Source organism: Perognathus longimembris, chromosome 5 (assembly GCF_023159225.1).
Source record: "Perognathus longimembris pacificus isolate PPM17 chromosome 5, ASM2315922v1, whole genome shotgun sequence".
Taxonomy (NCBI): Eukaryota; Metazoa; Chordata; class Mammalia; order Rodentia; family Heteromyidae; genus Perognathus; species Perognathus longimembris.
Window position 1 is genome coordinate 8,280,531 of NC_063165.1, and position 16,369 is coordinate 8,296,899.

The following is a 16,369-nucleotide window of genomic DNA, read 5'->3' on the forward strand; positions in this document are numbered from 1 at the left end:
GTCTGTTTGCCATTGCTGTCATTAAAAAAAAAAAAAACAACCTACTGGATTTATAATGATCAGAAATTTATTTAGCTCATGGTCTAGAGACCTGGAAGTTCAAGATCAAAAGACTGCATCTGATTAGAGCTTTGGGGTTATGAAAACCTTGTCTGAAGGGCAAGTGAGTACATGCAAAAGAGCTAAGGGTGAGGAGGGGTCAGACTCACTTTATAATCATCTACTTCCCTTATGAATAACTCACTCTCGTAGTAATGACATTAACCCATTCATGAACCCAGCACATTGCATCTTCAAGCCTCCACTTCTCAACACTGTTACAATAGCAACTAAATGTCAACATGCATTTAAATCTTAGCAATGAGCAAGAGATAAATCTGCCCTGCTAAAAGTTACTGAGATCTGGGGACTCATTTGTTATAGCAGCCTCTGATTAACACATAGATAGCCATTAGGCAAACATCAGCGTGCTGATGTATAATTCATTTACATCTAGTAGATCATGGCCCCCAAATAAGAAAAGTAAAATAATAATAATAACTTTTAAATTAGAGTATTCTCTATGTTACAGAAGATTTCAAATTTTCCTTAAATCATAGGACTCACAGATACAGAACTCACTATAAAGCAGACACTAGTAGAACTGCTCTAGTTGTTGGAGTGAGGACCAGAAACTTGGCAGATCAATCTCCCCAACGACCATAGCCAATCCATGCCAGACATCTGGCCAACACTCAGTTACTATTTGTTGAATAAGTAAGCAAATATATCAATTCCTAAGAATTTTTTGAGGACTCACTAAGGCCCCCTGGAATGTCATAGAAGAGAATTTAAAATTCCCTTTAGGGAACAGATGGTCCCTAGAGGGTTCAGACATGGTTGTCAAATTTATATGTATAGAACAAGAAGATGAGAGCAGAGACTATAAAGATCTTTTTCAGATCTAAGGATGTTGCTCCTACATCTTTCTACCCACAGTTTATCATCCCATGTCAGCACAAGATATAAATGATTGTTATTGAATAGTTTTGTTGAATGTTTCCTGTGACATGTTTTCTCCATGGTCCAGCCAATTGTAAAGATGCTAACAAATAGAGAAGATAAAAAGGAGTAAAAGATCCAATAAAATTCCTACGTTGAGTAATTACTCCCAAAGCACTCACTCAATTCCCCATATCTAGATTGTGTTAGAGATGATGCTACATTGACAAGCCCAAGAGACAGGGCACAAAATTATCCAATGTAAAAATTATTCTCCTTACTAGACTCTCTCTTCCCTTCCCCCACCCCCATGAGTGTGACCTGCTAAACATTATCTAAGATTCATATTATCCCACTAACAATGACATCTTAGCAAGGCTAGAGAGTTTTGTTAACAGATGTCAAGCTAAGATAAGAGATCATTTAAGGGGCTGGGAATATGGCCTAGAGGCAAGAGTGCTTGCCTCGCATACATGAAGCCCTGGGTTTGATTCCCCAGCACCATATATACAGAAAATGGCCAGAAGTGGCGCTGTGGCTCAAGTGGCAGAGTGCTAGCCTTGAGCAAAAAGAAGCCAGGGACAGTGCTCAGGCCCTGAGTTCAAGGCCCATGACTGGCAAAAAAAAAAAAAAAAAAAGAGGTCAGTTAACCCTCTTGATGTACTGCCTTAAATGTGATCTTGTAAAACCTTTTCTTCTTCTTTTGTTTTGTTTTGTTTTGTGCCAATCCTGGGGCTTGAACTCAAGAGGGCATGGGTGCTGTCCTGCTGTCCCTGTGCTTTTGTGCTCAAGACAGCACTCTACCACTTTGAGTCACAGCTTCACTTTTGGCTTTCTTTTTTTAAAAAAAATTTTTTTTGGTAGTTAATTGAAGATCAGAGTCTCATGGATATTCCTGCCCCAACTGGCTTTGAACCACGATCCTCAGATCTCAGCCTCCAGAGCAGCTAGGATTGCTAGGATTACAGGCGTGAGCCACCAGCGCTCCACATTAAAATTGTTTTCTAAAAAGGACAGATAATGAAGGAAGGGATGGCATTGTCCAAAAAAGAAAAAAAGGAAGCCTTTACCTGACTTATGTAACTGTATCCCCTCTGTATATCACCTTTATAATAACCATAAAAATATATAAATATGAAAAAAAGGATGGAGCTCACATGAAAAAAGAAACTTCAGTGGCCACACAGTAGGATAGGGGGTACTGGCTAGCTTGCGTGTGAGCTGATGCGGGAGGTGTATGGGTAAACAAGGAACTTGAGTTTCAGTGTTAATGTGAGGACAGATGCTAGATGAGATGTAGAGGTAGCATCTAGAACTCAGGGATGGAGCTGGACTGTGGAAAAGCTGCCATGTTAGCACCAGCGTAGTGTCTTAGTCAGCACCAGCTACTGAAACAAAACACTGAAACTGGCTGGTTTATAATTACTTGTATTACTTGTAAAGGTTTACTTGTAAGGGTTTTAGAGGTTGGAAGATCACAGTGCCAGCAGAGTCAGGTGTTGATAGGGACCGGAATCTGGCTGGGACACGGGTCTTTCCTCTTATCCTCACATGACCAGGAGCGTGAGGAGAGTAAGGGAGCTTTCTGTAGACCCTTTTCTAAGGACACTAATCCTACGCATGCGAGTTCCACTCCCCTGACCTGAGCACCTCCCGAGCCCCACCTCCCAAAACCATCACATTTGGGGATATATATTTGTACATTTCAGCTTACGAATGGGGAGGGAACATTCAGTTAAGAAAAAAAATTCACCTGTCAATAAAGGGAGTAGTTAAGAAAGGAAGCTCACATCATCGCCTTGTGAAAATAAAGAAATCTAATTACTGTAGCATTTCTTTAGATATTATAACTTCTTTCTCTTGGGTTGGTCATAACTAGAGCTCTTATTATAAAGTCCCCAGGTTTTGAATAGACTGCTTAAGCACTTAGCAGCTTTTAATTAAGTCAAGTCTATTTTACTCCGGTGTTTTCTATTTGTTTTTAGAGACTATGAATAAATTATATAGTCTAGAAAAAAAGCTATTTACACAAACTCATCTTCTCTACTGTTCTTTGAAAATTTCAAAAATGTAGTATTTTTTAAAAAACTATAGAGAGAGCATCAGAAAAGTCAAGCTAAGGGACCTCAAAAAGCAATTCCATTACAAAAGGAACAAGAATACTGAAAAAAAATGGTCATCATTATAATTATTATTATTATTAATTTATTTTTTGGTGCTTGAGCTCAGGGACTAGGCACAGTCCCTAAGGTCCTTTTGCTCAAGGCTAGTGCTCTACCACTTGAGACATAGCTCCACTTCTGGCTTATTTTTTTTTCTTTTTGTAGTTTTAGTGCAGATAAGAGAGTTTCACAAACCTCCCTGTCCAGGCTGGCTTCAAACCATGACCCTCAGATCTCGACCGCCTGAGTAGCTAGAATTACAGGCATGAGCCACCAGCGCTTGCCTGACACAACAACTTTTTTAAAACTAGAAGTAGGGTAAGAGGCTGCTAACGATCCATCAAGAAAGCATAACAAGGGCTGGGGATATAGCCTAGTGGCAAGAGTGCCTGCCTCGGATACACGAGGCCCTAGGTTCGATTCCCCAGCACCACATATACAGAAAACGGCCAGAAGCGGTGCTGTGGCTCAAGTGGCAGAGTGCTAGCCTTGAGCGGGAAGAAGCCAGGGACAGTGCTCAGGCCCTGAGTCCAAGGCCCAGGACTGGCCAAAAAAAAAAAAAAAAAAAAGAAAGCATAACAAAAATAAAAACACATATGTACCTAACAACAGAAATCCATAATATATGAAGCAAAATAGAGAAAATGAACAGATATAAAGGGGGAAATAGTCAACAGTAAATATTGAATTTAAATTTCACCTTTTTTTTTTTTTGGAGGAAAGAAAGTTTTTATTATCTTCATGTACAGAGAAATCAACATTGTACACTTAACCCAGCTTGGTGGCCAGTTCCTTAGCCTTCGCCTTTTCCAGCTTTGCAATTGGTGCCACGGATTTTGGACCCAGGGCATTGCCTCCCCGGCCACGACGGATCTCATCATATCTGTCATTGTAATTGGTCCTGATGGCCTCCACCAGCTTCGCCAGAAATCCTTGGTCTTTGGAGTTAACTTGAGTGAAGGCAACGGTGGTGCACGTCTTCCTGTGCACGAAGCGCCCCGGCCTGGCCTTCCCCTTAATGCTGCCACGGAGAACACCCACCTGCGGTACAGAGCAGGCAAGAATACAACCAGCTCGATGGGGTCCAGCTCGATGGAGTCCACGTCATGTGCGATCACCACAAGCTGAGCCTTCTTGTTCTCCACCAGGGTAGTAACAGTGTTAACCCTTGCTCAAAGGACTGGAGGTGTCTTGGTGGGGACGTCTCCTTTGCCAGCAGCTTTCTTCTCAGCTCCAGCCAACAGTCTCTGCTTCTTCTCCTGCTTTGTCTCTGGCCTGTACTTGTGGGCCAGCTCAAGTAGCTGTCTGTGTAGCTGTCTGGCAGTCCAAGGTCTGGGTAAACTGGTTAATCGCACGAGGCACTTTCAACCGTTTGTACCGAATCGCCCTTTGTCTTTGCAGCCGGATGTATCACGGCCATTTGACAAAACGGGCGAGGTCCCTCCTGGGCTGGATGTCCTAGCCAATGCCAAAGTTCTTAGGCCTCTTTTCAAACAGAGGATTGACCACCTTCTTAAGCCTCCTGCTTTTTCACATCAGCAGCGGCGGGGGCCACCTTGGTCCCCTTAGCCTTCTATTCCTTTTGGCATCTTGGGTGGCTGGAAATAGCTAAATTTCACTTTTAATAAGACAGTAAGAACAGATTGTTGGGGTTTGGACAACCCCTTTCTCCCCCCACGGGGAGAATGGTAACCACAAACTCTATGAAAGAGCACTCAGCCTGGCCCTCCGCCAGCGGAAGGCCAAAGGCGTGCTCACATGGACCTGCGCTAAGTTGAGGAAGGGTTGCTGAAGCCTCCCCTCCCCCCAGTCCCCCCACATGTTACCAAGGGCGGAGGCGAAAAGGAAGGCATCAGGGACACGCTGCGGTGGTGGGAAGCGTCTCAAAGACTTTAATATGGAAGGGCACTTATATAGAAGTAATGGCGGGAAAGAAAGGGGGCTGGCCAAAGGGCCAGTCATAGGCTAAGGATCACGTTCATCAAGTGACATCACGAAACTTCCCTTTGTGGGCGGGACAACCCCATCATGGTGGCACACACGTGTTCACCTCCCAAGGGGTGGAGGCCAGAAGGTGGGAGGGACTTCCATTGTCCCAAGGCTGGTGGAAGGGCAGCCTTCCCCAGGCCATAATAATCCCCAACACAGATGATCTGGCTGGGACTGTGGCTTAGTGGTAGAGTGCTTGAAGCCCTGGGTTTGATTCCTCAGTACTGCATAAAAAGAAAAGGCTGGGAGTGGCACTGTGGCTCAAGTGGTAGAGTGCTAGCCTTGATCAAAAGAAACTTGGGGACAGTGCCCAGGCCCTGAGTTCAAGGCCCAGGACTGCCCCCCCAAAAGAACAGATGATCATTGAGGAAACAGAATACTTGAACACCATCATGAAACAATCAGACAACCAGACATCAACAGAACATTTCTCCCAGTAAAAGGATAGCATTGTGTGTACATGGGAAACTCTCTAGGAAAGACAGCGTGTTAGGCCATAAAACAAATCTTGATAGGTTTGAAGGGATAAACTGTATGGGTCTGCTTTTTTTGACCATAAAGAAATGAGATTGGAAATGGGTTACAGAAAGAATTGGAGGGGGGGTGGCAATGTGAAAATTAAACTAAGAACTCCTAAGGAATCAGTGAATAAAAGAAGAAATCACTCAGGAAATTTGAAAACACTTTTAGATAAATGAAAAATAAAGATTGGGTAAAGTGGTTCACGCTTGTAATCCCAGGTACTTGGGAGGTGGAGATTGAGATAATCACAGTTCAAGAACAGCCAGGGCAAAAAAAGTGAGACTATATCTTGAAAAATAAGTTAAGCCAAGTGAGTCATGCCTGTGGTTCCAGCTATACAACAAGCTATAGGTAGGAGAATCACAATCTGAGGCCAGACCTGGAAATATATATGATATCCTACTTGAAAAAATAGAAAGGGCTGGAGGCAAGGTTCATATGGTATATCACCTGCCTAGCAAAAAGGAGGCTCTGAGTTCAAACCCTACTACCACAAGAAAGAAAGGAAAGAACAAAAGGAAGGAAGGAAGGAAGGAAGGAAGGGAGGGAGGAAGGGAGGGAGGGAGGGAGGAAGGGAGGGAGGGAGGGAGGGAAGAAGGAAGGAAGGGAGGGAGGAAGAAGGAAAGAGAGAAGGGAAGGAAAAGAGAAAGAAAGACAGACAGGAAGAATATTGTGTCATTTGCTGGGAAATGGACAGACCTATAACAAATCATGTTAAGTGAGATAAGCCAAGCTCAGAAAGACAAACAGCATGTTTTCTCTCATATGTAGAAGCTAGATCTAAAATATAACTAGACAAGGTAAATTATACAGGACTCTATGCATTTGCACATGGTCAGACTAAAGGAGGATTCCCTTAGGAAAGGAACCCAAAGGTGTAACTTCTCTGAACATTTAAAATAAGGTTTTGTGAAACAAATTCCAGGAAATGGAAACATTATTTTGGTTGTTATTGTTACTGTTGATGTTGTTGAAGGTGATAGTGTTTGTTTTTGCTTTGGAGTTTTTTTCTTTGGGGGGAATGAAGGAGGGGCACAGGAAAGGAGGGAGGACGGGTGAACAGATGCAATCATACTTTTCGGAACTCACCATGTGGAAAATGACCTATGTAACTTGTGGCAGGGATGGGAGGAGGAACTGGAGAAAGCAAAGAAGTGACACTCTCCAAAAAGAAATATATTCATTACCTGACTTATGAAGTAGTAACTCCTCTTACCACACTTTAATAATAGCAATAACATTATATTTTTTAAATAATAGCCTTCTCTTTCTCCACTGTGCCCCAGGGCTGGGACCATTTAATGGGGGAGCCCATTAAAATCTAATGTCAAGAGAAACGGCAAAAACTTAGAAAGTTATCTAATATCACACAGCTGATAAAACAGTTGGAATTAGATGGTCTTTTCATTTCTAGGCCATTGCGTTTTTCAGTATGTAACGGACAACAGAGAGAATTTCACTGTTTGATTATTGTCAATTCTTTTCATTATGACATGAAAACTGAAAACATGAATGAGCGAGGAACGAGAACATCTAGCCAAAGGCCGTATTTATCCATGTCTGTGACTGCCTAGAATTCGTTTCCTTCTTTGGGGATGTGGGAGCAAAGTTGGCATAAATAGCTCCCCATGTCTCTCATCCTGGGGGGCACCATGTCGAGCAGTAAGAGCACACACCATCAGAAACAGTATGCAAATTTGAATGTGAGGAAAACTCATTTGATTCTCCATCTGTCTCCCCATTTAATTACTTAGCCATAAATTAGCACATTTTTTACTAGCTATGTTCTGCAAATGTGATCAATTCACTGACTTTAATGTCAAATAAGGAATATTTTTTGACTTTCAAGCACTTAGCCTTTTAATTTACATTCACATTTAGAAATATAAATTAACTGCTGAAATCTGCACAGATACAACATTAGGGATTTTTTTTTTCTATTTGTCTTCTCATTGATGACATTTCTTTGATTGAATCATTGATGATATGCATTTTTGAAACATGACATTTTTCCCCCTAAAGGGCAAGAAAAGAAAGTATTTTCAATCGTTCAAGGATGTAATTGGGATACATATGATGAACAGTGTGAACTCGGGGCCTTAAAGACACAGAACCTTGGGTTCAATTTGCTTGCAACCTGACAGGATGGCTTTGATCTACCTTCTCTAAATGACCATCCCCATACTTTGATCAATAGAAGCTGCCACCTTCCCAGAATCCCTTGCACATACTATCCTATACATACTATTAGAAAACAACTTTCCCTCTCCTCTGTTACTAAAACCATCCCACTGTTATTAGATTTTCACTATGTTCATAAACATTATCCAGGTCCAAAAGGGAAATAGAGAAAGTGAGGTAAGTACTGATCCTCTAAGACTATCAGGCATGAGGATAGGCCTACAAGAGGCAGAAGTGTGTATATATGTAGATGTGTGTATGTGTATATATATTTAAATTGCAAGACATATTTAGTTACAAAAATACTAAAATACATCCATAAAAGAGGAAAAGTTACTGAAAAGCCTAAGCGTTAGTTTAATGTCTGCTTTCCATTTAAGTCTCAAAATATCCAGCTGATCCAATTTCACTTCCTCGGTTGGAAGCTGATTCATCAACCCACTAAGACAGTAGGTTCCGATATGTTCTTTGGGCTAGAACAAATGCAAGAGAGAGATGTGTTGGTGTTTGGGATGATATATGCAGATAGTTCTGGTAGAAAAAGAAAAACATTTAAAGGTTTCATTGCTTGAAACTCAACACAAACAGGATACCTCCTGGCTAAGGAATGTCCAAGTTAGCATGGCTGGGATCAACTTCGAAGCCCTTCTGGTGGGCTTAATAAGCCAGTAAAGAAATACTAGTTGGACCCAAAGCAACTTGCAAATTCAATGCAGTCCCTCTGCAAAAAATGGAAAAGTCAATCTTCCTGTTTATATGAAATTGTAAGGGGCTCTGAATACCCAAAACATTAATAAAGAAGAAGAGAGCTGGAAGATACACACTTTCCAATATGCTTCATACAAAAGCAGTTTATGGTTAATTTTTTTTACAAAGATGCCAAATCATTCAGTGGTAAAAATAATATCACTTCTCTCGAATTGATGGTACTGGTTAACCAAATTGACACATGTAAAAGAACCTTTACCTTAGTCCATATGCAAATATTATCTCTAAATGAGTCAATGACCTAAACAGTAAAGCCAAATCATAAAGGTCTTCAAATAAAGCACGGAAATAAACTCCATGACGTTGATTTGGCTATGCATTCTTCAAAACATCACCAAAGGGGGAGAGAAAAAGGGGGAGGGGTGAGAGGGGAAATGAGGAAGGAGGTAACAAGTTATACAAGAAATGTACCTACTGTAACCCCTCTGTACATCACTTTGACAATAAATAAATAATTTTTTTAAATCACCAAATCAAAAGCCATGGAAGAAAATATAGATAAACTAGGCTTGACTGAATCATAACTCTGTCTATCAAAAACCACACTGAGGGCTAGAAAAACAGGGAGAATATATTTGCAAAATATAAATCCAACCTGAGCTTAATATGCAGAACATCTCAAGAACTCATATTCAGCAACAAAAAGAAGACAACTCACTTTTCCGCATCAGCAAAGTACTCTAATAGACATCTCCCCAAATAAGACAGATGAGTGACTGAAAGAGATATTCAGTCAAATACATTTCACACCTAATAGGAATAGCCATGATTTTACGAAATGAGAATTAACCAGTACTGACGAGGATACAGCGAAAATTAAGACTCTCATCTGTTGCTGGTAGGAACATAAAATGGTATTGCCACTGTGGTAAACAAGTCAGTGATTCTTCAAAAAGCTAAATGTTAGCTGGGTGCTGGTAGCTCGCGTCTGTAATACTAGTTACTTGGGAGGCTGAGATTTCAGTTCAGTGGCAGCCTGGGTAAGAAAATGTGTAAGACTCTTATTTCTGGCAAAAAGCCAAAAGTGGAGGTGTGGTTTCAGCCTTGAGCAAAAGATTTAAGATCCTAGACCCTGAGTTCAAGCACTAGTACCAGGACATAAAAGGGGTAGTGGGGGGGCTGGGGATATGACCTAGTGGCAAGAGTGCCTGCCTCATATACATGAGGCCCTGGGTTTGATTCCCCAGCACCACATATACAGAAAATGGCCAGAAGTGAAGCCAGGGACAGTGCTCAGGCCCAGAGTCCAAAGCCCAGGACTGGCCCAAAAAAAAAGGGGGGGGGGGGGTAGTGGGTCCTAACTATTGCATAACCGTAAGACACAGTAATTTAATCCTATACTTAGAAGGATTGAGACCACAGATTCAAACTGATACTTACATGGAAATAATCATGACAGAGTCGTTCACAATAGCCCAAAAGTAGAAAAATCTCAGGTGTGAGAGACTTGAGTTAGGAACTTTTCCTTTAAACAAAGGCAAACTTATAGCACAGATTTTATGACATTGAATCTTTCTAATTGATAAACCCTTCAAATCTCCTGGAGGGAATTTCAAATGACTGAGGTCACTCAATCATTTGATTGCTTCCTTAACAAAACCAATATAAATAATTTATACTTACAGATTGTTGTTTTATTCTGACAAATATTTTAACTTTTTTTTGCCCTGGTAAAACAGAAGCATTGAAATTCACTAATGTAATATAGAATCTCTTTCTGCAAGGCAAGCACTCCTTCCTTCCTTCCTTCCTTCCTTCCTTCCTTCCTTCTTTCCTTCCTTCCTTCCTTCCCTCCCTCTACATGAAGCTCTCGGTTCGATTCCCCACCACCACATATATAGAAAATGGCCAGAAGGGGCGCTGTGGCTCAAGTGGCAGAGTGCTAGCCTTGAACGGGAAGAAGCCAGGGAAGGTGTTCAGGCCCTGAGTCCAAGGCCCAAGACTGGCCAAAAAAAAAAAAAAGAGAGAGAGAGAGTTAGAAAACACAGCCTTCAGATTCTGATCTGAGGCCTCCATGAGACAGGAAGAGAAATGCGTTGGGTGAGATAACCCAGACAGAAATCCTGCCTTTATCATTCACTGTGCAATCCTGCTCTGTGAGAAGACTGTTGATATAGCCATGTCACATGGGAACCAAGGGGCCACTTAAACCTTGTGTCTGCCTGCCTGCCTTTCCTTTCCTTCCCTCCCTCCCTCCCTTCCTCCCCCCTCCCTCCTTTCCTCCCCCCTCCCTTCCTCCCTCCCTCCCTCCCTCCCTCCCTCTCTTCCTTCCTTCCTTCCTTCTTCCCTCCCTCTCTCCCTCCCTCCCTTCTACCCTTCCTTCTTTCGTCCCTTCCATCCATCTTAGTCTTTGATCCCAAACCTAAATGTTGGTCATGCTGTGTCTTGTAATCTTTCCAGAAACCATCAGGCAGATTATCATCAGGATTGGGCAATATGTTCTCAAGGGAAATCTTATTTCCCACTCAATCCCATCATAAATCAGAAACTTGTTTGTCTGGTTGATTCACAGCTATCCCTCTTCCCCGTGCCTCAGAGAACTGAATTTCATCTTATGTAAAGAAGTGCCTAAAATTAGTTGCTCTAATTTAAATTATTTTCAAAGGATTGTTAATACCTTTACCTATTTTTTCAGTTCCTAGTGAATTAACTCAAAGTGAATTTCTTGTGTGCATAATTAGACTTTTTTTTCATTTTGAAAAAAAGTCTTTAAAATATTTTTTAAGTTGAGCTGCTTATTAGGTATGAATTTAAATCCTTGCCACCTACATCTATCTCAATGTTCAGTGAAGTGTTGGGTTGACAACATCAAATTATCTGTTCTTTAAGGTAGGAAAGAATGTACTGTACACAAAGCTGAAGATGCCAGTATGTCCCCCGGGAGAAATTCTGTACACAGAAGAGAGGCTGGATCGAGGGTTAGACACATCTAGGTTAAGAAGAACGGAAAATAAATTCAAGGACAAATGTCTTGGGAGGGGGAAAAAGCATGGACATAAGACAACTTAAAAGTAGTCCCTTTGGGCTGGGAGACAGTGGCTCACACCTGGAATTCTAGCTATTCAGGAGACTGAGATCTGCGGAGATGATGATTCAAAGCCACCTTGGGCAAACAAATCCATGAGATTCTTATCTCCAATCAACGAACAAAAAGCCAGAAATGGAAATATGGCTCAAGGGGTAGAGTGCCAGCCTTGAGTAAAAATGAAAAACAAAACTGAGATAAGACTGGGCTGGGGATATAGCCTAGTGGCAAGAGTGCCTGCCTCGGATACACGAGGCCCTAGGTTCGATTCCCCAGCACCACATATACAGAAAACGGCCAGAAGCGGTGCTGTGGCTCAAGTGGCAGAGTGCTAACCTTGAGCGGGAAGAAGCCAGGGACAGTGCTCAGGCCCTGAGTCCCAAGGCCCAGGACTGGCCAAAAAAAAAAAAAAAAAAAAAAAAAACTGAGATAAGAGGGCAAGATTCTAAATTCAAGTCTTGTACCAGCACAATTTTTTTTAATCTTCTTTGAACTGGAGATGTGACTCAAGGGTAGAATACCAGCCGTGATGTGAGCAAGAAAGCCTAGTGAAAGTGCACAGCTCTGAGTTCAAGGCCCTGTACTGGCACCAAAAACAACCAAACAAATACATAGTTATGAGCAAGAATCCCTTCTTTGGATCAAAAAGATAGTGCTCAGAGTACCCAGAACCTCAGCACTTTCATTCAAATCCATCCTGAGATAAAGCCTGCCTTCTTGCGTAGGAAATGAGGCAAAAGGAACACGTGATCGAGGAGTAATATCACTATCATTTTGTTTGTTTGTTTGTGTACCAGTACTGGGGCTTGAACTTCAGTCTTCCTGCTCCCGCTCAGCTTGCTTGCACATAGCTGATGCTTTACGGCTTGAGCCATACCTCTAGTCTGGCATTTTGCTAGTTAATTCATGATGGAGTTTGGTGGGCTTTGCTGATAGCTAGGATTATAGGCATGAGTCTCTGGCACCTGGCATACCAACATTATTTTTAAGAAGAGAAAACATTGGGCATGGCTTTGCACACCTGTAAACTTAGCCTTCAGGAAGATGAGGTAGAAAGATTGTGAATTCAAAGGCAACCTGTGCTACATAGCAAGACCTTGCCTCAAAAAAATAAAAGTATATCCTTATTTTTTTCTGCCATCCCAAGACATTCCATGTTTCTCTTGTATATTTCTTATTCTAATTTTTCTTTTTACTTTTGTGTTCTGGTCCTGGAGCTTAAACTCGGGACCTAGCCATTATCTCTGAGCTTTTGTTTCCAACTCTACCACTCTGAGCCACAGCTCCACTTGGCAGCTTTTTGGTGGTTAATTGGAATGAGAGTCTCACTGACTTTCCTGCCCAGGCTGGTTTTGAACAGATTCCATCCTCCTGAGCAGCTAGGATTACAGGCATGAGCCACCAGCTTCTTATCCCAATCTTAAAAACAGATCTTCCCTCCCTTCCCCTCTTCTTCCTTCTCCTGGCGTCTCTTCTTCTTTTACCTACACATACTTCTTTTTTTTTTTTTTGGCCAGTCCTGGGCCTTGGACTCAGGGCCTGAGCACTGTCCCTGGCTTCTTCCCGCTCAAGGCTAGCACTCTGCCACTTGAGCCACAGCGCCGCTTCTGGCCGTTTTCTGTATATGTGGTGCTGGGGAATCGAACCTAGGGCCTCATGTATCCGAGGCAGGCACTCTTGTCACTAGGCTATATCCCCAGCCCCCTACACATACTTCTAATACTAACTTTATAGGGTCATAATGGGGATATTTCCAGAGACGGTTGGCATAAAGGTTAAATCCCCAAATCAAGACCCAGACTACTTTGGTTTTGTTTTTCTCTCATCCTCAGTGCTTCATGTAACTTTTCAGATGGGTTCCCCTTGGGTGGTGGCTCACAGGTCACCATAGCTCCATGATTACACATGTCACTTTCTCACACATGTACACCAGCATTTGTAAAAAGAAGCATGGCTACCTTTTCGAAAGCAAAAGAAAATTTCCCGCAAGAACTTGAGCAGATTTGTCCTCTTATCTCATTAGCCCAAACTGTGCTCCATGCTCATCTCTCTAGCAGCCCCTTCAGACATCTCTAGTCCGTTCCACATTTTTCTACCAACAAAGTGACTTGTACAGCCAAGAAGTTGGTTTCGCTTACAGTTAGTGGCTGAAAGCATGAGAGTCACATCTAGTAGCCCCCATGAGGATCTCATGGCTCTGCCATAACTCGGCAGATGGCACTGTGAGCCTGTGTGAGCAAGGCAAGGGGGGCATGCAGAAGAATCTGCATGGTGAGACAGGAAGGGAGTACATGGGTAGATGCAGGCTCTACAATAACAACCCATTCCCGAAGGAACTGCAAGAACTATCCTAATCCCTTCAAAAGGTAGAGCCCTAAGATTCCATCATCTCTTCACTGTCCTACCAGCTGATCACCAGTCCATGGGAACCATACCCCATATCATTGCAGAGGGAAAACAAGCTCTTCTACCCTGAATCTGGAGCCATGGTGAGACCTTTCCTACACCGAACAGCATGGCCATTCCACTGCAGGGTCATTGACAAATGGAACCCTATCGGAGTGAAATTAAGGGGACTAGAGCTTGTTACCAGATGGCATATCGGTCTTCGAAATGTATCTCTACTGACAGAAGAGCTGTTAATACTTAGACAGGAAGAGTGTGGTGGGAAAACAGTAGGGATATCACAGAGGCTTTGTTGCAGAGATGACTTGGGAGTGCACCAAAATAGCCCTGGTACAAAACACCCTCCTACCCCATGCATCCCATCTTCCCTACTCTCGCATGGCTTTGTCAATTTATTATTACAACTGTCTTCTCCCCCCGCCCTCCAGTCTTTTATGACATTTCCTGCGTTCTATCTCATTTCCTCTCAAAGAATCATTTGAGTTTCTAAATTACCAGCTTCCTTTCAAGGTGCTAAACAAGGCGACAGGCAAGAGCATGTTCCAAGGTCCTCAGTAGCACAATGGACTAGATCTCTGCACTTGAATACTGGTCATAACTTGATAGAATCACAGTGAGAACCATCAAAGGGGGAAATTTCTTTATTCACACACAAAAAAATAGTGATTGAACATGTGGGCTTAATGTGGGCTCTAGGAAATGGAGTGTTAGGGAGAAGCAGGAAAGAAAAGGCAATTCTGTCTTTGAGAAAATAAAGCAATGTTCCTTGCCATCACCCCGTGTCCCCAGCTCATGCCACCTCCTCACCATACTGATTATACTGGCTAACACGCGGTTAGCTAGAGGTAATGAAAAAAAAAAAGAAAACATGAACTCTTAGATTACTTTTTCTCCACATCTTAAGCTGTCTGGAGAGGTCATCTCACTGTCATTTAGTTCACTGGCTCAGGATCATCTAAGCATTTAAACCTTTCCATCCTGTTATCCACTACTTACTGGCTTTCTGTCTTTGGATTTATTGTCACCTGGTCGGAAGATGGCTGCCACAGCTCCAGAAATCATAAGCATACTCAAAGTCAGGATGCAGTGAAGCAGATAATGAAGGAACTCCCCTTACTTTTCCAGCCTTCTATTAAAGGGACCAAAGATATTTTTCATACGCCATCAACAGACATCCCCTTTGTCTCACCGTTCCATACCTGGTCTCAATCTTCCCCAGCTACAAAGGGGACAATGATATGATATGAATACTTGTTAAATGCATTAGCTTTGCCATGACCTGCTAAGCCAATCACAATATATACCTAGAAACCAGACACATTCCTGCCTACTCCTTTCAGAGAGAAAACAGAGAAATAGCAGATACCCAGATCTCCCAAATTCATTACATATGTGCCTTTTATTCTTGTCACCTCACCAGTGGTAGCTTCACCAGCCATCCTTCTTAATCAAGGTCATTTATACATCAGGGTTCCAGATCTCCTTGCTAAATTTAGGATATAGCCAGGACCTATATTATACCCCAAAAAGAAAGCTGCTTTGGGGATAAACAGTGGGCTCTGGAGTCTGCTTTCCAGAGCTTGAATACCGGCCCTGTCTCTTTCTTAATTATAGCGTTTTAGGAATTGATTGAGCCCCCTGAAAGTGAGGGCCTTTTCATTCCCTCATCCATCCAGTGAGTAAAAATGCAGTGACTGGCACAAAGTTGTCTTTCAAGTTTAAGGAAAGCTGGCTAGATGGGTAGATGATGGCTGGATGGATGCATGAGTTGGGTGGGTGGGTGGGTGGGAAGGTTTGTAGGGAGATGAGACGTCAGAAGCTAAAACATCCAAGAAGAGCAGGAAAGAGGAATATATCCTCTCATTTCTAGATCTGAGGATAGTAGTTCAAAGCCAGCCCAGGCAGGAAATCCATGAGATTTTTATCTCCAATTAACTCTCCCCTAAAAAAGTCAGAAATGGAGCTGTGGCTCCACGTGATAGCGTGCTAGCCTTAAACACAAAAGCTCAGGGACAGTACCCAGGGTCTACGTTCAAGCCCCTTTCCAAAAAAATAACAAATATTGGGAAAGCTCCATAATTACCTGGGAACCTAAAATTTGCCAAGCGGTGAAGTTGCAATCTCCCGATTGTTTTTGTAATCAAGTTGTTTCTTTTATACCTTGCATGCCCAAGCTCAACCTCTTTGCTGCAGCTACTCTTTCTGAGTCCTCATCTCTGCACATGGACCCTCCATAAATCTGTCTCCTCCACTCACATTCTGCCAACATTGCAAGGCCAACTTTCTGTGTGATGGCTCTCACATTATTATCATGGAGCCAGTGACCATACTGCTC

At 42.4% G+C, this 16,369-nt stretch overlaps 1 pseudogene; it reads right to left on the bottom strand.

Annotated features, from left to right (window-relative positions):
• Nucleotides 1-3,850: 3,850 nt before the first annotated feature.
• On the bottom strand, nucleotides 3,851-9,271 carry LOC125351019 (annotated as a pseudogene).
• Between the last annotated feature and the right edge of the window lie 7,098 nt (nucleotides 9,272-16,369).